The following is a 23,404-nucleotide window of genomic DNA, read 5'->3' as shown; positions in this document are numbered from 1 at the left end:
CATATACTGTAGTATGCTAGTTCAGTATGAAGTATTTCTATTCGCAGATTTCTTGGCGAAGTTAAGAAGATTATCAATCAGGGACTTAATCTGATCTCGAAAAATAATTTTCTAACAAGTAACTTAAAATATAGGGCCTACAAGTAGCATTATCAAATTTATTTTGTCTATCTGTTCAACTTTTATCGAATATCACTTCAGTTCACCTCAAGAATATTATCTGAAACTTTGATATGATTTCTTTTCCGAGTCACACTTCCATTAGTGCGCTAAATATCACAAATGTTCACCAATTTTACGTCCTTAATGACTCCTCATTACTGGCTCCTTTATTCCACAAAAAGTTATGCAGTCTAATAACATATTATAAATGTCTCTAATTTAACTCATATAGTACTTGCTGAAATTTTAAATTAGTTAAACACTGAAAATACTGAGTTATTATACAGTATTTCTATTCACTTGCCTCCCTTTCAACTACAAAATAAACACATATTTCTCTGAATAGTTTTTTAAACTAACGCTGTTGGGTACATCCAATAAATTATAACAATAAAGTAAAGAAGTATGGTAGAGAAAATAAGGACAATCTGGATACTGGAAGAGCACAGCTTAATCCTCTGTCATATTATCAACATGAAAACTCCCTCTAGAACTACACGGCAGCTTCAAGCAACTCCACCTGTCTCGAACTCCTACGTATAAATGCAGAAGGCATTATAGTCTCCAGCTGCAGCGCATTGTGACAGTTGCTAGGAATGAGTAACATGGTTTTATATTTTCTTTCGTACCACTGATCTATAGAAACTAATAAAAACAACACGGTTATATATGATAATGATAATGATAATGATAATAATAATAATAATCATCATCATCATTATCATCATCACTATCACTATCATCATCCTGACAAGTATTAGACCGAGTGCCCTGTAACGGTCTTGTTTTCTGTCCCTCTTTTTGAGGTCTGTCAATGAATCTTTATTCTTCCGGCCGATAATTTAAGGGGAGAGGATGGTATTTTTTGGTAAAAAATGAGTGAATTTAAAAATAAATTTTTTTAAAATACTCTGTGATATGTGTGGAATGCATAGCATAACATTTTGTGGGTATTTGTGCCCTTATCGGATGCTGAGTCGCCATTTTTAAACTTCTTGCATTATGGATTTTTAAATTACTCACCCACTTTTATTGTTGTTTCCGGTAAATTAAATTTTCAAAAACAATTTTTTTTTCTTTAAAACACCCTTTGATATGGGTGGAATGCATTGCATAACATTTTGTGGGTATTAGTGCCCTTATCGGATGTTGAGACGTCATTTTTAAACTTCCTGCGCAATGGATTTTTTAATCACACGCCCGCTTTTATCGGTTTCCAGTAACTTCATTTTTTTGCTACATTGCCAGACAAAAATGGATATAATTTCTGAACTATCAAAGATACATGCATGAAATGTAGAACACACATTCTTTAGACTATTAGGAAACTTTTCTCTGTAACAGAATTTTGTTAATTGATTTCAATTTAAAAATACGTCCGTTTGTTTGCAAGAAAGGAAATCAGAAAATTGTTATTAAATTTTAGTTCTTTATTTTACAAACGTAGGGACTAATATCACAATTCTGTTAGAGACAGTTTGTAGAACATGCTTTTCCAAATACATTGCAAAAAACTGTTCGAATCTATCTTTAAAAACGGCTTAGATATATTGGTTTTAGTACAATCCTACATTGGTTTTTTTTTTTCAAATTTGGGTCCCCAAATAATTTTTTTTTTTTTCAAAATATTTTTATTTGGTTGAGTTGCCACAGCTATGAGCTCTCTACATACAAAAACTTAATATTTGACACCAAATAGGAAAAAAGGTTTAAAAAATACCATCGTCTCCCCTTAAAATTGCGTTTTAAAATCTGTTGTCATTAATAATAATAATAATAATAATAATAATAATAATCCTATTATATCACACGTGTAGGTCTAGAGATCTATTTCGGTCTATATATTGAATACGTCTCATATTTTCAGGGTCCTGTCAAATCATCTTCCTCCTTTGGATTGATGTTGAAGAATTATCAGCCTGTATGTGTCTTAAATCATTCTTAAGATATCTTGTATGCAATCTGTTCTGTATTTATTCATTTTTTATTATTCGCGTAATTTATGTCCTGTATAAAATCTCCATTCTTGTATGGCCCTTTGTTTTCTGTGGAATTTCATTTTTCATGCGGTTAATCTGTTTCTATCCTGTTTCGATATGGTTCATATTTCACTTCTGTTTAGAACTGTTATTGTTTTGTAGGCCCTGATTAGACTTCTAAATATTATTTAACACGCACTAAATGCAAGTTCAAAATATTTTTTTACACTTCATCATTACCCAAACAAGTATACGGCCCATGGCCTCTCTCTGTCTCAGTGAGATTTTGTTACCCTGTAGTATGTAATAGAGAGGAAAGATAAAACTATGCACACAAAGTTAGGTCTCACTTCTTAATATATATCTAAATATCTATTATGATTCAGCAAAATTATTTAAATTTATAGCTTCAATTTTTTTTTTAGTTCAAATATGCGGTGCAATGAAACTTGCACCTGACAAAAATAAATTATTCTAATTTTCCATTATGTTATAATTTGCAAAGTGAAATCCGTTTTTCACATCACTTACAGTTTCGGAGAAAATCGATTCTACCGTGAAAATGTTTTATAGTTATTTTTAGCATTCTGGTTATAGTGTTGTTTGTGTTTTTGTTTTATGAAGAATTTTAGATAAGGGCTCAAATAGCCATAGTAGCTGGAGCACCCTTTTTAAACCCCACTAATTAACTAACTCGATTATGATTAGGGTAAACTAGGGTCTGTTGGACAGTCGGGCATGTTGGACACTCTGTACTTTAACGGGTTACCTCGCCACTTGTGGGCACCACATTCTGCTAGAAGTCAATGACGGAAGTAGCCCCACTCTTGGCTACTTCCGTCATTGACTTCTAGCAGAATGTGGTGCCCACAAGTGGCGAGGTAACCCGTTAAAGTACAGAGTGTCCAACATGCCCGACTGTCCAACAGACCCTAGTTTACCCTATGTTTTTAAACTACAGATGGTTTTAAATATGAAAATATCAACCGAAAAGGCAAACGTAATATCAGTTTGTGACAAAAACCTTATACGGGCAAAAATAGTGGTTGATAAGAAAATAATATAACAAGTGACAGATTTTGTATATTTAGGAAGTCATATTTCTTTAGATAATTATGAAAAAGACATAAATAAAATATATTGAAATATAATCAATTAAATGGTAGGCCTATCTTGAGAAGGAACTTTGGAAAACAAATGCGAAAAGAGGTCCATATCCGATTTCACAATAGCCTATAATATCAAAACCAGCTCTGTTATATGGCAGTGAATGTTGGACACTGCGGCAAAAGGAAATAAATAGAAAAACACGCATCAAAAATGAGAGTTCTACGATCACTGACAAGAGTTACCTTGCGGGATCGCATTAGGAGCGAAGGCATAAGAAATCAGTGGGAAGTTGAGGAGATGAGCGAAGAGTCCAACATTATCAACGTAAATGGAGAAACTACCTTTTCAGGATGCCTGAACGAGGACGAAGAGATATAGGCAGACCTTATCGACGTTGGACGGACCAATTCCATTTGTAGTTCACAGACGGGAAACAACCCAAAACTGTGTATTGGCAGAAGAAGAAGAAGGAGGAGAAGAAGAAGGAGGAGAAGAAGAAGAAGAAGATTGTGATTGTGAAATCCGCTTCCAATATCTCCTAAAGTTTTGGAGAAAATCGGATATGAGATTGAAATCCGTTTTGTGGTATGATCTTTTCGGAGGAAATTTATTATAAAAGTGATATCAGTTTTCGATACCACCTGTAGCAGGGCCGGGAAAAAGCCCCTTCTCTTATCTTAGTTGCTGTTATGCAGACTGCTCTATTTACAATAAGATTTCCCCACCCCTGATCTAGAGTTTCGGAGGAAAACGGTTATGAAAGTGAAGTCCGTTTTCGATATTACCTAAAATCTGAGATAAAATAGATTATCAAAATGAAATTAGGTTTTGATATCACCTAGAGTTTCGAGAAAAATCGGTTGTGAAAGTGAAATCTGTTTTGCGATATCACCTGAAGTTTCGGGGAAAACTCATTATAAAAGTGAAATCCATTTTAAGTACACTAAAGGCCACTGTTTGGTGACCAAGTGAAGAAAACAGGTTAGATGTGCTATTGGTATAGAATATAGATAGCACACGCACACGGCACGTTTTGTAAACTCAGCGCAGAAGACAATAGAAAAAAGTAGGTCCGGATGGTAACACGGTTAGGTGTCTATTATCAGTTTGATGAAACTGTTTTTTGGCGACCTGTATAGGAAATATAAACATACAACCACGTCATAAACATAGGCCTACAACTCACAACCCACCTTAGCTGACTCGATTACAATAGTAAAGGTTTGAATGTTTTGGTGGACGAGGATCATATAAATACACACATTGCCTATCACATTTTATATATTTATGCACCAGTAACGTCTTGTGAAATTGAAGAAATTTCTCGAAGTATAAAATTACTTTCATTTGAAAAATTTAAAATGTAAATATTCGTTCATTGTAGGCATAATAGATTTAAACAGGACTGCTGAATATCATAGTCGTAATTTTTTGTTTTTACGTTTGAACAGAGGTTTATCCATGTCCATTTCGTTGCACGAAACAGTGGAGAGCTTAGGTATGTGTTGACTAAACTTGTAATTCAATATGACCAAACACTGGGCTATAGATATTACATGAAGTTTCAGAGAAAATTATGAAAGCGAAATTCGTTTTCGATATCACGTAAAGTTTCGGAGAAAATCGATTATGAAAGTGAAATCCGTTAGCGATTTCACCTGAACTTCGGGGAAAATTAATTATGAAGTGAAATCCGTTTTAGATATAACCTAGTTTCAGAGAAAATCTATTATGAAAGTAAAATCCATCTTCGATATCACTTAAAGTTTTGACAAAAATCGATTATGAAAGAGAAATCCGTTTTTCACATCATTTAAAGTTTTGGAGAAAATCGACTACGAAAGTGAAATCCGTTTTCGATATCACCTAAAGCCTGGAATAAATTTGATTATGAAGTGAAATCCGTTTTAGATATAACCTAGTTTCAGAGAAAATATATTATGAAAGTAAAATCCGTCTTCGATATCACTTAAAGTTTTGACAAAAATCGATTATGAAAGTGAAATCCATTTTCGATATCACCTAGAGGCTACAATAAAATCGATTATGAAAGTGAAATACGTTTTCGACATCATCTAAAGTTGCAGAGAAAATAGATTACGAAAGTGAAATCCGTTTTGCAGTGTCAAAGTTTCGGAGGAAATTGATTATGAGTAGTTTGTTCTCGGCATAACTTTCAAAAGCATCTGCCTCTTGAACCACAGAATTGTGACTTCTAACATACACCGCATCCTGTGCATTTAGAGTCTTTGTAATATAAATTTTACATCCACGATAAAATCGTCGTAGAATGGAAATAGAATTCGTGGGCAAGAATATATTGAGCTTTATCTTAACTTATTTTATAATGCTGTATGGCATGGTACTTCGTTTTCAGAGAAAAGTTCTTCTTTTAATGCACCTCTTAACGACACATGAATAGAAATCACGAGTGTTCCATATTTTTTTTTAGACCGAGAGAGCATCTTTACGGAATGTAAATGGATGCGAGACCAGCAGACGCATAATTCATCACAACATTATCATGTAACTTCAACAATTCCTCTTAATTGCTTTGAAGAGAAGAGACTCTCGAGGAGAGCGGCCTGTGAAGATCATAAGCCAAGGGCTGCTTGTGAAGTGTAGATTATAAATAGCAAACTATCTACATCCACACTCACTCTTGACATGGATTCTTGCACAAGAAAACCGTCTTCAAAGATTACAAATGACCAGTCTTTTGCAAAAGAAGTCGCATTTATTCTGAAAGATGAGAAAAATTATTCTAAAATCACCATGACCTATTTCGTGTTTTTCCGAAAGTAATTCTAGAATACAATTTATTATATTGAATTAAATGGGGATATTTTAGACTTTAGACCACTTGAATTTTGCTTTAATATCGGTTTTAATTTGTTCTACATATCGATTTACTTGCGTAATATCAGTGTTAATGCCACTATAAAGGAGAGATCACTATCATCTTTTCTATCACCAAAATTTTAGTAGGTTATTTTACGACGCTTTATCAACATCTTAGGTTATTTAGCGTCTGAATGAGATGAAGGTGATAATGTCGGTAAAATGAGTCCGGGATCCAGCATCGATAGTTACCGAGTAATTGCTCATATTGGGTTGAGGGAAAACCCCGGTACATCATGTTACTCTATGTTGAATTAGTTAGGTTGTTTTATGATATATTTCTTTTTGTTGTTTTATATTGTATCCGGTTGTGTTTAGTATTATTTGATTTTATTATATGACATGCTTGAAGTTGTGTAGTGATAATGTTACGGTGAAATGATTTTGGTTGATTTTGTGCTAGATCTCTTAGGGCTGTATTCATAGACATTCTTAGCGCGGGCTTCCGGTGGATAATCAGCGAACTAACATTTTTCGTATTCATAAACCAGTGTTAGCGATATGATACATATTAATCTCTCATTGCAATGTGAACTAAAATAAAATGGATGCGTTTCTCATATTCAAGATAATACCAGTGGGATATTTCAATCCTTTCTCTATTTTAAGTTTGAGTAACTTCGACTGAGCATTATAAAAGCGAAATAAAAATTCATACATACTGTAGGTAATTTAATTTGCTGCTTGGTGCCATATTATTGATTCAGCTATGGCATCCAGGTATGACTAAGTCCGCGTGAACACGAACGTCCTTCTGTCGCATCCTCGTTATTTCGCAGCCTCCTTAGATTGATGTATCTGTTTGTAAATCATGTACTACGTCCTGTTGCATCCTATATTGACCTGATGATCACATTACCGATTTTTCTACACAGAGAGGACATCGTACTGCTGAACGTTTTGTGTTCCGCTGCATACTACATCGTATTCTTACGCTGTCCTTAGATGTTCTCACCGTTTCTGAACTTGAAAGTGTATTTCTGGACATTTCCAGTTGTACGCCATTGTTTTTCCTATTCGATTATTGTGTTACTTGATGCAACTGGTCCCCGGCCGCGCTGGTCACCAACTGCTGCCTGAAGGCCTGCAGCACCGACACAATGGATTTAGTTTTCGTAAACTGTTCGATACAACACACGCGTTGTAACACAGGTCAACCCTCTAATGCAAGTTCACAGTACACTTCCTGCAAACCCTTTTCCTATCCTCCCAATTCTACGTCATTCCCCTAATGACAAATTTGAAATAAACATAGAAATGAAGCAGCACTATACCAAGAATGGAGAGCAACAGACCTATTGAAATACTGCAAGAAACCGATTTCAAGGTTTGTTCGGGAATGCTTTTCTTCGGTATCCCTGATAAGAAAATGACTTTAGTCTTTTCGTCTTTTTCCACTTTGTCTAGAGTAATTTCTTCTGAATTACTTGAAAGATTTTATGTAAATTTACGAATTAATTCATCCTGGAATAATGAAAGTGTTATAAATATATTTATTTATTGATTTATGTACTTACATAATTATATACTTACATACAAGGATATTTACTTATTTATTTACTTAATTATTTATTTCCTTATTATTTATGTATTTATTCATTTACTTATCTATTTTAACTTATCTTTACTTACTTAACTTTTTATTATTTATTTATTTTTGTATTTATTTGTTTATTTATTTATTTACCGGTACTAATTTAGGTCTAACTTATTACATATTTAACATATTTGTTCAGTTATTTATATGTTTATATAATTATTTATTTATTCATTCATCAATTTATTCATTCATTTAATCATCAATTCATTCTCATATTCATCCATCCATCCATCCATCCATCCATCCATCCATCCATTCGTCCGTCCGTCCATCCATCCATCCATCCGTCCGTCCGTCCATTCTTTCTTCTATTGTGGTGAATGTAAGGCCATCAGAACTTCTCTTCTACACCATCAGAAAACTTGAAATCAGTAGTTAAGAAACTAATTAATGACGTTCAGTTCCACAAAAACCTACATAACAAGATTATTTAAAATTATAGTAAACACGAAACGAAAAAAAGAATACAAATTATTAAATAGGTTAACTTCCAATACTATTTAACAATGCTTATTAACAAAATCAATATATTTAATATAAATAAGTAAACGAAAATTTAAATTAATAATGCAAACAACAAAATGTAAACTGTAAATGATAGGACGAAGGTTGTAATCAACACATCTCGTAACTTTGTAATAATAATAATAATAATAATAATAATAATAATAATAATAATAATAATAATAACAATAATAATAATAATAATAACAATAATAATAATAATAACAATAATAACAATAATAATAAATGATACAAAAATACAGTTATTTTCTAACTTAATTTTGAATTTCAATAGCGTCCAGCAGTCCCTCATGTCGCTAGGTAGAGAATTATTTCAAAGACAACGTAATTATACTGTATAGGGGTACAATGACGTTCAGTGTTGAGGAACAGAAATAAGTGCTCGTACTGTTGTGAGAATCTGAAAACGTGCTGCTAGGTAAGTAACAGTAGAGGTAGAGTTTAAATAGAAATTTCAATGAATGATGATTCTTCGTTCCTTCAGTCGAAACCCGTGATAGAAGATAAAGGGGATGATGTTACTTGATCAAATTTCCGCGTATTGCAGATGAATCTTATACACATATTATTAGCACGCTGTAATATCTCAGCTACAGTAGTTTGTGACATGAGTTACATTTGTCAGCAGAAAATTAGAATAATCAAAATGGGGCATGTCAAGAGGCTAATAAAGATGAGTTTTAGGATAAATGGCACATATTTTGTCATGTAATTTAAGGCAGCGGTGACCAAAGCGGGTGTCGTGATTACATCGTGTGATCACAGACTTCAAACGGGTATGAGGAGTTTCCTGTACATTGCTGTGTTTTTCACTCACGTACTGAAGGCAAGCAGTGGCGGTATCATGTCGCTCTACAAACTCTGTCTCTACAAGCAGTAAGAGGTGATTTCGTAGAGAATGAGAAGGAGAACTTTTTTGCTGTTCTGTCTGAAAAAATGTAATATGTTTACTTCGCTCAACGGTTCAAATAGGAGTATATAAAACATTAATTGCTTCGCTGAATAATGTATTATTATTATTATTATTATTATTATTATTATTATTATTATTATTATTATTGTTATTACTAACCATTAAGTATGTGTTTATATAATTCTTCTGTACGTGAATGAATATTGATGTTTCTAAATCTTTTCCCTATCAGGACAAAGTTATTAGGTTTCATCTCAATTACAATCTTCTTAATCTTTAGATGAGGGTAACTATTTAATACTTATTCATTTAATAACAACATTGTAGAAAAACTGATCCAATATTAGGCCTATGTGCCAACGAACTATTAAACGGCAGGAATTGACAGGTCTTAAATCATAGCCAAGAACAGAAAGATGACATAAATAAATGTAAGGAAATCAGCTACCTAATGGGATTTGAAATATCTCGTGCTCTAAAGCCTTTTAATAGAACAGAATTTGTCAAAAGAGTAATGATTAAAATAGCTTAAATAACTTGTCCATAAGAAGTTTTTAATTTTGGAAAACTACGAATTTCTCGACCAAGTATGGAGAGAAGAATTCAGAAAATTCCTGATTATATTCAATAGGAAGGTTAAAAAAGAAGCAAGAAAAATCGTATATTATTCACTGGCTCTTGATGACAGCAGTAACAGTATTGATACAGCAAAGTTTGAGATTTTTATCCGTGGGATTGAACAAGATGCTAGAATAGGAATCACCACTGGTTGTAGTTTTCATGTCAAATACCTTTATTTCATCTCCTTATTTCATAGGCTCTCTGTCGCATGTAATCACTGCAGTTCGAGTTTTAGTCACCGCTGGTTTAAGGAATGGAGAAATGAGAAAATTGTCTTATCTGTGTTATCTGACTATTGCAGTTTAGATTGTTGTCAATGAAGAAGCCAAGATTCGTAACAGTACCAGAATATCTATTGATCTATCATAATTTAGCGTTGTTTACTGTAGGTTACTGCGGTTCACATTTAGGCTATGGGATCTTTGAACTCGGACGTGAAACGTTGAGGACTGAAACCAAAAAAAAAATAGTTAATACTTTCAGAGTTTGTGCTATAAACGATGTTGAATGCAATTCTCATGGATGGTTGAGTGGAGATATATTTCCCACGTCACAATTCTACTAAAAGAAGAAAAATAACAACATAAAAATGTAACAAATGTGAACCAATAAATTGCTCATATTTCTTTTGACCGTTATGGCTACCTTTGTGAGCGTTACTGTCATCGTTCAAATGGGTTCGTTTCCGTTGTCAGTGTACATGTCAGTAGCTACGTAACATAAAAACTCAAATGAAAACACATGAGTTGACAATATTTACGTATGAAAGCATTTAAATTTTTAACAACCGGACACTCTGCCAAAATATACAGGTTCGTTCCGTTCATTTTAACATATTTATTTCAGGTGTTAACTTTTCACATGTAAATTTTTCAGCACAACTTGCATGCGTTTTAGCCTCTACATCGTCTACATTCACAGGATAGTATGATATATTCCACAACTATTTTAAATATTCCAAACTTCAAAATTGTTTGAAATGAACCTCTATAAAAGTGATTCAAAAGTTTGTGCTCAAAATGAAGGGTTAGAATATGACAATTTTCCCATACAAACTCATTGTAAGGGAATTTGGGGGAATATGAGCACGTGGGTAATATGGGCAATATTACGTTTTCATGTCGAAACTCTTGCAGCGGATTATGTTTTTTTCGCTAACAACGGTTAGTATAAAGTGAGAATATCGTAATGGTTGCTATGGGAAGCGCGCTTTGCAGTATTGTCTCGTATTGTTGTTAAAACAGCCATCTAAAACGTGAGTATTGACTTCCAAGTATACTAAAAAATCACAATACTTATTTTAGATATGTTATATGCAATAGATTGCACATGAACTTTAGAAAATAGTTTTAATCTAATAGTATACAGTGGTAGAGCGTTGGTACGTTAAACCAAAGGTTCCGGGTTCGATACCCGGCTCCGGAACAATTTTTCCCTCGAAATTATTCAAATCAACTATACAGGGAGTTATACCTGAAATCTTGATTTGCATAATACACGTCACTGTTCGTTAACAGAAAACCACAACTTAAGTCACACAGAGTTAGTGTGCACTCGAAGTTGGTTGCTTGACGGTTGTCAGCCCACTTTGAGGTCTGTGGATATAGAGGGAAAAATTGGATCGGTGTCGGTTAGAGTTCCCGGGTAGCTCAGTGGTAGAGCGTTGGTACGTTAAACCAAAGGTCCCGGGTTCGATACCCGGCTCCGGAACAATTTTTCCCTCGAAATTATTCAAATCAACTTTACAGGGAGTTATACCTGAAATATTGATTTGCAGTATACATACAGAATACACAATACACATCTTGTACTGCCGTTCTATTGCATCAGACGTTGTTTTGTGAATAGTTTATGCTATTGCCAACTGTTGAAAGTAATCCTACATGTGGGGGTAATATGGGCGCTAATGTTCGGGGAAATATTGACAAGAAATACACTTCATAAAAATGACTTCAATTTTGATGAAAATGGCCTACAAATGATTACAAGAGCGAAAGACGTCATTGCACACAAGGAACACAAAGTGGTGCATTGCATTTACCCTAAAGAAAAGGAAGAAACCATTATCCTTGTGGCCTGCTTCAATGCAGCAGGGAACTACTTTCCTCCAAGTATCATTAAGTTATACAGGGACATCATTTTATTTTTACTAACACTTTTAATATTAACCTGTCTATACCTTTAGAGAACCGGAAACACCGCTTGCTCCCCCCTCCAAGACTGGAGTTCGATGATACTGGCGTAAAACACAAATCACTCTACTAGGTATAGGAAGGAAGAAAAGTAGTTCATCCATTTACGTAAATTAGGAAATATCGCGATTTTGAGTTTGATAATTTTCATTAGGTTTTCTTTAATCTAAGTACAGTACTGTATTAAGAATAAGTGTTTTTACTCACGAAGTGAGTTATCCATGCGAACGTATTCATTATGCAGTGTATATTATACTGTCTACAGCACATTAGCGTACAATATAGAGAAAGAATTTAAATTGAAAAATAATCATAATATGAATATTTAAACACAATTTTGAAAATGGTGACCCTTCATTTCGATACAGGCTTCAGTTCTTTTGTGCATATTATGGCACTATAGACTATTGCATCTAATTCCAATTGCCAGTTTCGTCCTTCGTACTGGTAACTCATGTTGAAATAATTCTGTACCTACTCTACGTACTGTAAATTCAATCTTCACTTCTGCCCGACCCGAAAATATAAAATTACTCAGACATGCTATCTACTGTCCGTCCAAGTGGTTATGCCGCAGGATTGTAGGAAGGGAGGAAATCACGTGACAGTTAATTATTTAACGAGGCCCTTTTATTTAAGTTAAATTAAACAGCTGTATAATATTACGTAAACTTCCAATTCCTAAGAGAAATTAATGTTTTCAGAAAAGAGCTAAGACAGCCCAGCTATTACAGAGAGGCGAGCAGAAGCAGGTGGGGGAAATCGGGATGCGACGTAGGCAAACGGACAATACCTGTGCGAAAATATGATTCAATATTGAAAGCTCTTTCGTCACTGGAAAACGCGAACATATTTCTGGAACGTACTATACTCAGTAACTCAGTACTGCTTACTATCTGCGGTCTTGGTTCTGTGTGGAGTTGGAACTTCCTTAGTAGAAGGGGTGGGAGTGAAGTACATTCAAAAACTCAGGTACAATAAAAATTGAAGTAAAAATAAAATGATGTCCCTGTAGAAAGTAATACTGAGTCACTTAAACATGTAAGAAGTTATATACAAATGAAGTAATAGAAATTTGTACAAATTTTAAGTAGGTAAAAATTATATGTATTGAACAATTAATTCTGTATTAAATTAAGAGCATTCGAACTCTTGATTTTCACATACAGTGCAGGCAGTGCATCGTCCCAATGTCTGAGGTACCTCCACAACCACATCACAGGCTCCAAGTATTGTGGCTAAATGTGTTTAAATCTTAAACCGGTGTGTCAAAAACGAGGCTCTAATACTATTACACCAGAAAAAGTAACAAACAGGTTTCAAATTAGGAAAGCCTGTTGGCCATTCAGTCGGATCTTCTTTTCCGATCTAACGCCCGGGATATGCAAGAGTTAGAAAGTTTCTTTAGTACAAGAGAAAAGTGTGATAGTGTCCGTTCTCTTGCAACCACATTTGCTGCCGCAAGATAAGTGACACGTTTTCTAATAGCTCTGAAGTAATTTGTTTAAATGGTGTGCTGTAAATGTCGCCATTCAAACCTGGTGGCAAGAGGTAAAGTGCAAACCATGGTTACATCTCCAATGAAAGCCCTTGCATTAATGGACTTGCAATGACTGGTGATTACTTCTAGTTTTGAATTTACACCATCACATCTCCGGAGAGCAAAGACTAATTTGGATTTCTCGGTCACTTATCGAGTCAAAACCCCGATACAACTGATATTTAACTCTTGGAGTGAATTTAGATTAAGTCAGGATGACCTAATTAATCGAATCCACTGTTCTTACAGAAGTAACTGTATTCCATTTATTCGGTTATTGGAAATACGAATAAATTAATATAGAGAGAGGAAGTGAAATAATCCTGCAGATCGAAAGGGAAGATAAGGTACATTTAAATGAATAGAAAACCTGTAATAAGTTTTGTGATTAAATGCACAGGTTATTAGAAAATTAGATTGAATGTTTGAGCAGTCAACATAATATAAATATTATTCCTCTTTCTTCTCCTGATACAGATGCAAGAGGTCAACGAACTGAGACCTGTCAGCCAAGGTGAACTATCCCCATCTCCCTTTATGGCTACAACTTTGCAACCTGGTCGGATTGTTCAGTGGCTTGAAATTAGTGCTCTTTAAGTTAAATTTATACGAAAACCGTCCACGCTATTGAAATATGTCAGAAGGATAAATTCTGTGGCCGGGAGGAAAAAGGTCTTGAGTAAAAATGTTATACTTTTCAGGAGAGCAGCAGAAAGATTGAAATTGGTGTCAATTAGAGTTTTTTAATTAAGGCATTTTTCCTGGATATTATTTGTTTATATTTTTTCTGAAATATGTAATGTTGCTCATTTAAAAATGTTCTTGATTATTTCCAAAAATAGCCGCACTTAAGCCGTTTTAAGACTAAAACCCAAACTGAGTAGAAGGGACTATTTAAACATAAGACCTTTTTCATGTCAAAATAATTGAGAAATGTAAATGATTAGGAATGCAAAATGGGTCTTAAACAATTAAAGGATTGTTTACCCTGGTGCTTAAAGTTTTAAAAGGAAAGGGAATCAGTATGTGATAAAATGGCTAAAATACAAGTTGGACCTTTTTAATATGGAAGCATGGAAAGTAAACGTGTGATGGTTTGTGAGGAATAAAGTATTAAATATTCTTAAGTCCATTATTCTGTGTGTGCTCGATTCAAAAAGTACTTAGGACATTTGGTAACGCTCTGTAAATCCAGTCAGTAGTCTTATTTGACTTTAACCGTTTTACCAGATTGTAGAGAATTGTTTTCACTTTCAGAATATATAAAAAGTCTCATTTTCACAAAAAATTGATTTAAGACCTTTTTCCTCCCGGCCACATAATTATTCTCTATTAGATTTTCTATCCATATAGCACAAAATACACGATCCTATTCGCAAAAGCCTAGTTACCGAATAAGAGAGTATTAAACATTTAGGGGAAAAAACATTTTTTTTCCTGAGAAAACTATGAATTTGAGGCCAATAAGGTATTACACTTTTTTATTACATACAACATGCCTACCCAGCATCATGGAGAATTTGGGGAACCACGATAAGTAGCGAAATCGGGTTTTGAGAAACAGCTATAATGGGTAAAGATATAGTATTCACCACAAGATACTTCCATTCTGGTGATTGGATGGCGGTTCATCTCTGCTGAGGCACGTGGGAATCGTATGATCAGTCTTGGCCCTTCATGGGCTTTTGCGCCTCGGACGGAATATTTAGTTATGAACACAGCATTGAATTCTACAATTACACTTCGGAATAGAAATGAAGTATAAAAAATGAAGGATGTGAAAAATATTGAACACTTCGTCTTACTCTCCGTTGAAGTTTCGTACAAAACATATGCAGAGGTTACATACTTCAGTACAAATTGCACAGATACGTTTTCCGCATTCCAGTATAGGTGCTGAAAAAGTGTGGGTAATTATCTTTCAACAGCGCTGTTCAAATGTTATCATCTAAGGCCACGCATCGAGAGGATTTGCGTTTGATTCCTGAGATTGTGGAGAATTATCCTTCCATTGAAGTTGGGTGTGTCTGTTTGACTTACAGTATTCACCACATGAGCAACGTTGAATCAAAGCGCGTTAAGTGCATCCTCGTAGTTCACTTTGATACAGATTTCCTCTATTTTGAAAGCGCTCAACCGATCTGTGCTCTTGGTTTGCTTTAAAAATATATTCCTCCACGTCTACATGAGCAGCAAATTGCAGTAACTAGTTCAAAAACCAATGACTAGCTAAATAATTAATAAAATTTGCCCTCTTCTGAAAACTATTTCATTATGGATTAAGTGCATTTCAATTCTACGTTTGTCAACCATCCAGGCAGTATGTGAATATCTAATGCTGCTTCAAAATCCTAAAAATTAGGAATGATACGGCACTGGCGTAGGGATGAAGTTATTTAAGGTGGATGATTGTAATGTTTATTTGAATAGAATTAGTCATATTATAACAGGTGAAGTTATTACTGTGGTTCACGTAGTCCAACGTGCGCACCTCATTATCACACTAGAGAACCGGATTTAAATCCACATTGATCCATGTGGAATTTATGATAAACAAAAGCAATGTTTTGTGGTACGTTTTGAGGGTTTCTCTACATTTAACCCTACAGGAACAGCGGTGAAACTACTTACGACTTCATCACTAGAGTCGTGCATAACCGGTTGCGAAAAATGGAAATTACGTATTGCTATTTAACGCCTGGCGCTGTAGCCAGTAAGCAAAGCTCTTCCGTCTCGCGGACTAATGTGAGTGTTTGGTTTATCGAATATTCCAGTTGTTTCTCACTCTTTGTAGGTGGACGGAAAAAGGCAGACCACACTGAGCCATGTAGGAGATCCAAGAGCCCTTGCAAGGATGCGAATATAATCGTGTAGGCCTACTATTTAATTGATAATTCTTCCTCTCTCGGTACATTAAATCAATAAATCATCTATCGATCCATCCATCATTCATCCATCACCTGTCATCGCGAGGCAATGACTGGCAAGTATGCAATCTGACATCGAACAAAACAGTGTCCAGTAGCTATAGAGTTATAGGTTGAATTTGAGAGAAGTTGAATAGTTTACCATACCAGTCTAATTGTTTACGTGATGGAATCCTTCACCATATCCTCATATAAATGAGCAATAAATTAAATTATATTAATTAAAGAAAATCTCAAGTTACTACTGAAAATACTGCTTAATTATTAGTTATTGTTTCAGAGAGAGAAGGTTGCATCGATGCATAATTTCTAAAATGAAGGCAAGTTATCAATTTGCCTAGTTAGTAATTGAATAGAAAATTCACGCTGTACAGTACTTAAAATAATTTCGAGGTTTGAAGGTAACTTCACATAGCTAAATGTATTGAAAATTACATTAGATTTTTGATAGAAAGTGTTTGTTTATTTTTTACATGATTATGAAATGTATTTTATATTGATCATAAAATATATAATACGAAAAATAACTGATTACTACAAGTTTATTAACTCACATAACTTCTCCTGAACTTAGTAACATAAAAATGAGTCCATTAAACATATTACGGATTAATAATATACTATGTAGGATGAAGCAACAACAGTTTTATTTGCTGTGCGTGGTGCAATAAGAATTTGTGCTTTCATCACTGAATGAACAATTCACAGTTTTCTTGTCTATGTTCAGTGAGACTGTAGTGTCTACAACCAGAAGGGGTGGAAGGACAGAATAAGAGAAATAAAGAAGGAATAGGGACAGTTTCTGAGAAAGACGAACCTGAGTCGTTGGAAATTGTATTGTATTTGTGTAGGTCTACTTATTGTAAAATATACTATCATCGGTTTAATTTGTGAGATAATTAAACATACCTTTCCAATTTAATGTACTATGAGTTTATTTAATTCCATGAAATCAGTTAATATTTTGTTCGTAATGATGGACCCTATTTAACTCTGCTGTTTACAAAGATAGAGTTGCAGTCTTGTTTCTCCCTCGTCTGCGAGACGCTACACTTAAAAGGCTCTGTAACTACTAGATTCACAGCGATATTCGGAACATCGTTATAATACCTAGCATATCGTCGTTATTCCTGCAATAACTCCTATGTGACATATTTATCGATTTGCAGATTTTTGCTCTATTAAATAACTTAAATAGTAATACAGCAAATAATAAAATCTCCTATATGTAATTATATTTCTTTCTTTCGAAAGTGTAAGAATTCATAATCCCCTATGTACGACTGCCATAGGATGAATAAATGTTTTTTTTTCTCCCTCCTACTGAAAAATTTTATATTTTTCACATAGGAGTTATTGCAGGAACAACGATGATATTATATTCACAGCTTCTTTGGCACAACATCTTATAATAATAATAATAATAATAATAATAATAATAATAATAATAATAATAATAATAATAATAATAGACAGTGAGCAAAATTTGAAGGCCGTATGCAATGTTCCAGTGTTGACCGTTCCCTTGTTAGTTTTATTAAATCCTTCCAGAGGCAGCTAATAACTCCATGCACAGAATGGCAAAGTGGACGAACTGAACAGAGTAAGTATACTTCACAGATTTGAGTGAAATTAATTGAAGTGTATCTAGAAATGTACTCGATACAAATTACTAATTCCTGTAAGAACTACAAAGCACTATCGATATAGAGCATAATACGTGTAATATGAGCATAATTCGAAGAGATAATAATAATAATAATAATAATAATAATAATAATAATAATAATAATAATAATATAGTAATAGAGTTCGGGGCAGAAGAAGATATCACATGATAGACGCCATTAAGATAAATGAATCATATGACGAGACAAAGAGGAAGGTAGAAAATAGGAAAGATTGGAGAAACTGGGTTTACAGTGAAAGACGTGACCTTGGACAGAACAATGAATGAATGAATGAATGATAATAATCATCATCAAAAATCTTTACTGACCACTACAAGAATTAGAGGCATAGTGTTATTCTCCACCTCCATTCATTGAAACGTCTTCTAGGACGGCCCGCATTTGCCATTGGTCATGTATTTATACGTCACCACTGGAAATCTAGAGTATTGCTCTCCATTCTCTGCTAGTGGCTAGCTCAAGGCTGTAATTTCCTACACACTGAGTTATTTCGGTAACCTTTGGCTAGTTTCTTGTTTACGCATTGAATAAAGTTATCTCGTATAGAATAGCTTTAGATAGGTAAGACAACTTACATTTTTGTTGCTGTAAACAATCTTTGTTTTACATAAACGACCAAATTTTTACTACAATACAAGCCAGACACGGTTATATCTAGTTCGTTATTTAACGACACTGTACCAACTACTTTGGCTACTAGTCATTTGGCGTCGATGAAATTGGTGACAGTGAGTTGAGGTCAATAATTTGCCATAACTTATGTTACCTGACATTCGCCTTGCTATTGGAGAAAACCTCAAAAAGACCCAACCAAAAAAATATAGTATGATACAATACTTTACAAACTACAATTGAAAGTTAGTGTAAAGTATGATGATGCATTATTCTAATCCACAAAATTATTCATAACATCGTGCTTTATTAGTAAATAATATGTATTGAGTTGTGAGGGTGCTAGGAGCAATAGACTGTGCCAGTACTATTTCGCATTGTCTATAATGAGGCGATATTAGCGATCCTAGTGGTTAGCAACTATGTACGGATGCATATTTACTACGTATTGAGCTTCATGACTGTATATACTAGACTGTGATACTACCTCACGCCTATAATAAGGTTACAATTATACATCTCTCTTATATCTAATACCGTTTTTAAGGAAGTGTTGCAAATATTAATGTAACGAAACTTATTTTTTTCTGAACTTTGTTACCATATTACAATGCAATTCATACATCTTAAAGTGTAATTTTCATAACATAATGTGAAGAAGAGAAAAATAATTATTTTTCTCGAGGCAATCTTATTTTTTTCTCTATTATTAATTGCAGTAGTGCACATTTTAGTCTTCAGACTGCACTAGCTATAATCTTCTCTTATTTCACATCTGCATCGTCTAACCTACAACGTTCATTATAATGAAATTCTGTTTTAAATTGTAAATTTATTATTTATATCTGAACTCAATTATTTTCATTATCATCATCATCTGCTCTTGAATTTTAATTTTATGCAAACTTGAAAAAGTTGTTTTCTCACACTTCTTTTTTCGAGATTGAAAGGATCTCACAATTTTGAAGCTAGAAGTAAAGTTTTTTACTACTTGTTGTATAAAATATGGTTATGCAGTTCAAATTTTGATAGACTGAATATTTTGTCAATTATAAAATGGAATAAATTACTAGAATTCAAAAATGAAATTATGAAAGTGAGCGCATATTAAAAATATTTCTCTATTCCTACATTTAAATTATGTTTTTTTCCTACGTATGAAATAAAAATTGTAATAAAATCTTTAGATGTTACATTTAAATTTTATAGAGTAAGATAGATTTTTTAAATATATATTTTTTTAATTTAAATGACTCAAAATCTATTCAAATAAGGATGGTAAAACTTAAATGCGTTATTACTAAATCTCGGATTTTACGCTACGACTGTATTTTTCTGTAGTTATGAACTATTGTAAAGCTAGTTAAATATATTCACGCTATATATCAATTATGATCATTTGGAAGGGAATTCATGAGGCTCAAAATGCCTATTTATATGTTGTTAATGTTTTTTTTTTATTTTTATGTCTACGAATGAACGCGAGGTTATTGAAAATCGTGGATGGGTTTGGCTCAACTACTTTGATATAGTTTGGTTGTAGGAATAAAGAAATCCCTTGAAAGTAACTGATTTTGTTGAACACTTGAGCAGGCAGTAGAAAAATGATTAAAAGAGAGGCTGCACTTCTTCCTAAAGAAATAAGCATGACAAATGTTGCTACATTTAAATATGCTCCCACTACTTGTGTATTATTTGAAAGATCTTTTGCGCTTATAAGAGGTTTCTGTTTAAAAAGGCAAAATTTCACAACAGACAATTTAGAGAAAAAAATGTTGTTATGTAATAAAATACTATTTACGAATAGTATGTTAATTATAAACTAATTTATAAATTAATCAATTTAATTGTAGTAACACTTGTGTATCAGTAACCGTACACCAATGAGTACGATGAAGTCTCTTGAAATCATTCGTAATTTGAGACATAATGAAATAAAGTTTCTAAATATAACAAATTTTTACTTTTTTTTTGTCACTGTATATCGCAACGCTTAATAGTCCATAATTCATTACATTTTATAGTTACTGCAGTTTAAGTGGATATAAACATATTTTAGGTGCATAAAATCGTATTTTCAGTTGTCTGAAATTGTATTTCTAGGTGCCTGAAAGTTTATTTTAGTACCTATTATAATTTGAGGCCCCATTTCAGATGTGTAAAATTGTAATTTTAGGGGCCTACGAGACATAGTTATTACTTATAGCATGGTTACAGTAAGTAAAGAAAATCAAATCCGTAGATTAAAATTGTGAAAAATATAAGTGTCACTCATCACTTCCCCTTAAACGTACAAAAATTTATAAATATATAAGTATAAAATATTTAAAATGATTACCTAATCCATTCAGTGAAAAAGCCACGAAGTTACGTCGTTTGTATTCAAGAAAAAAAGAATACGTCATGATAAAGTCGAATATTTGCGCTTGCCGGACTCAGGGAAATCGAGAGAATTGTTGTCATGGCGATTCGACGGGTCTCCACCGGTTGCTGCACATCCCACTCGGGTACTTACCCTATGGTCCGGCAGTGGGAGATGGAAGCGCGTGGAGATTTCGCAAGCGGGCCGGACGGTCGGTCCTCGACGCCGAACGACACCGAGGTTGGCGGGCAACTGCGGGTAGCTTCGTCCACGCCGCTCCGACGGCGGGCGTCCCCCCACCACCCAGGGCACCGCCGCGCCTGCCTTCCTCCCGTATGAAGACGCACACCTCTCAGATGGATGCTCTTCATTTGAGTACTTTGCACCAAGTTCAGAGAAGTTCTATGTTTTCGCCCTTCTTCAGTTAATTTACACTCGTTAATAGAACGAGTATTAATATAAACTTTAAAAAATTTACAGTTAGACTTTAAGCAATAAACGCAAAATAAATTATCTGTATGATGATTCAATAGATAACTGTAGATAGTAAACATGATGTTCAACAAATAACCACGGAAAAGAATTATAAAATATCTGTAACTTTAAATCGATGTTAATTTAAAGCATAAATAATAATAATTACTTACAAATGAAGAGTCCACTGCAAGAATGATGGATGTCACTTTCTTGTCGAAAATGAACCAAGACTGTCAATGCATAGCTTAAGACATAGAATGTACAGGGACATCATTTTATTTTTACTTCAACTTTTATTGTACCTGAGTTTTTGAATGTACTTCACTCCCACCCCTTCTACTAACGAAGTTCCAGAACCAAGGCCGCAGTACTGAGTTAGTGATTATAGTACGTTTCAGAAATATGTTTGCGTTTTCCAGTGACGAAAACTTCCAATATTGAATCATATTTTCGCACAGGTACTGTCGTCCGTTTGCCTACTTCGCACCCCGTTTTCCCCACCTGCTTCTGTTCGCTCCACTGTAAAGACTAGTGGCTGGGCTTTCTTAGCTCTTTTCTGAAAATATTAATTTCTGCTAGGAATTAATTGGACGTCTACGTAATATTATGCAACTGTTTAAAATAACTTAAATAAAAGGGCCTCGTTAAGTAATTAACTATCACGTGATCCCCCCCTTTCTACGATCCTGCGACATAACCACTTGGACGAACAGTAGATAGCATGTCTGAGTAATTTTGTCTGTGCGGGTCGGGCAGAAGTGAGGACTGAATTTACAGTACGTAAGGTACTAGAGTTGGTACAGAATTATTTCAACATGAGTTACTAATTATGAAGGACGAAACTGGTAATTGGAATTAGATGCAATAGTTTATAGTGTGATAATCGGCACAAAAGAACTGAAGTCTGTATCGAAATGAACGGCCACCATTTTCAAAAATGTGTTTAAATATCCATATTATGATTATTTTTCATTTTAACTTCACTCCCTATATCGTACGCTGATGTGCTGTAGACAGTATAATATACACTCCATAATGAATACGTTCGCATGGATAACTCAGTTCGTGAGTAAAAACACTTACTGTTAATACTGTACGGTATTTTGATTAAACAAAACCTAATGAAAATTATCACACTCAAAATCGCGATATTTCCTACTTTACGTAAATGGATGAACTACTTTTCTTCCCTCCTGTATCTAGTAAAGTGATTTGTTTGTATTTTATGCCAGTATCATCGAACTCCAGTCGTGAAAGGAGGTAGCAAACGGTGTTTCCGGGTCTCAATCATTAATCCAAAGGTATAGCCAGTTTAACATTAAAAATGTTAGTAAAAATAAAATGATGTCCCTGTACTTACAGAGTTATATGGCATTAACACTGATAGTCATTGTCCAGTAATGATCGGAAAATCACAGTTAAGCTTTGAGCGCTAAGCATTTCAAACTTTCAATTGCTTCTCCTGCAAAATGTATTCCAAATGACATCCATCATTCTTGCAGTGGACTCTTAAAATGGCTTTTACAAAACCCGGAGGTTCATTGCCGTCCTCATATAAGTCCGTCATCGATCGCTATATTGAGCAAGATTAATCCAGACTCTACCATCATATACTAAATCCCTCAAATCCATTTTAATATCCTCCTATCTGCGTCTCGGTCTCCCCAAAAGTATATTTCGCTCAAGTCTCTCAACTAATACTCTATACGCATTTCTGAATTCACCCATACTTGGTACATGTCCAGCCCATCTCCAACGTCTGAATTTATTGTTTCTAATTATGTCAGGTGAA

The 23,404-nt window shown here is 34.0% G+C and overlaps 1 protein-coding gene across 3 annotated transcripts in view; it reads right to left on the bottom strand.

Moving 5' to 3' along the window:
• Positions 1–21,382, bottom strand: part of LOC138712113 (potassium voltage-gated channel protein Shaw-like) — a 932,154-nt gene extending 910,772 nt beyond the window's left edge. For 2 of the 3 annotated variants that reach the window (XM_069843532.1, XM_069843530.1), the window contains exon 1: positions 21,289–21,382. The gene's annotated coding sequence lies outside the window, so the exon portion shown is untranslated. Of the gene's footprint in view, positions 1–21,111 lie in introns of all 3 variants that reach the window. The other variant, XM_069843531.1, reaches the window with a different exon arrangement.
• Positions 21,383–23,404: the final 2,022 nt, after the last annotated feature.

Source organism: Periplaneta americana, chromosome 13 (assembly GCF_040183065.1).
Source record: "Periplaneta americana isolate PAMFEO1 chromosome 13, P.americana_PAMFEO1_priV1, whole genome shotgun sequence".
NCBI lineage: Eukaryota > Metazoa > Arthropoda > Insecta > Blattodea > Blattidae > Periplaneta > Periplaneta americana.
This window is presented reverse-complemented; position numbering and strand designations above follow the sequence as displayed.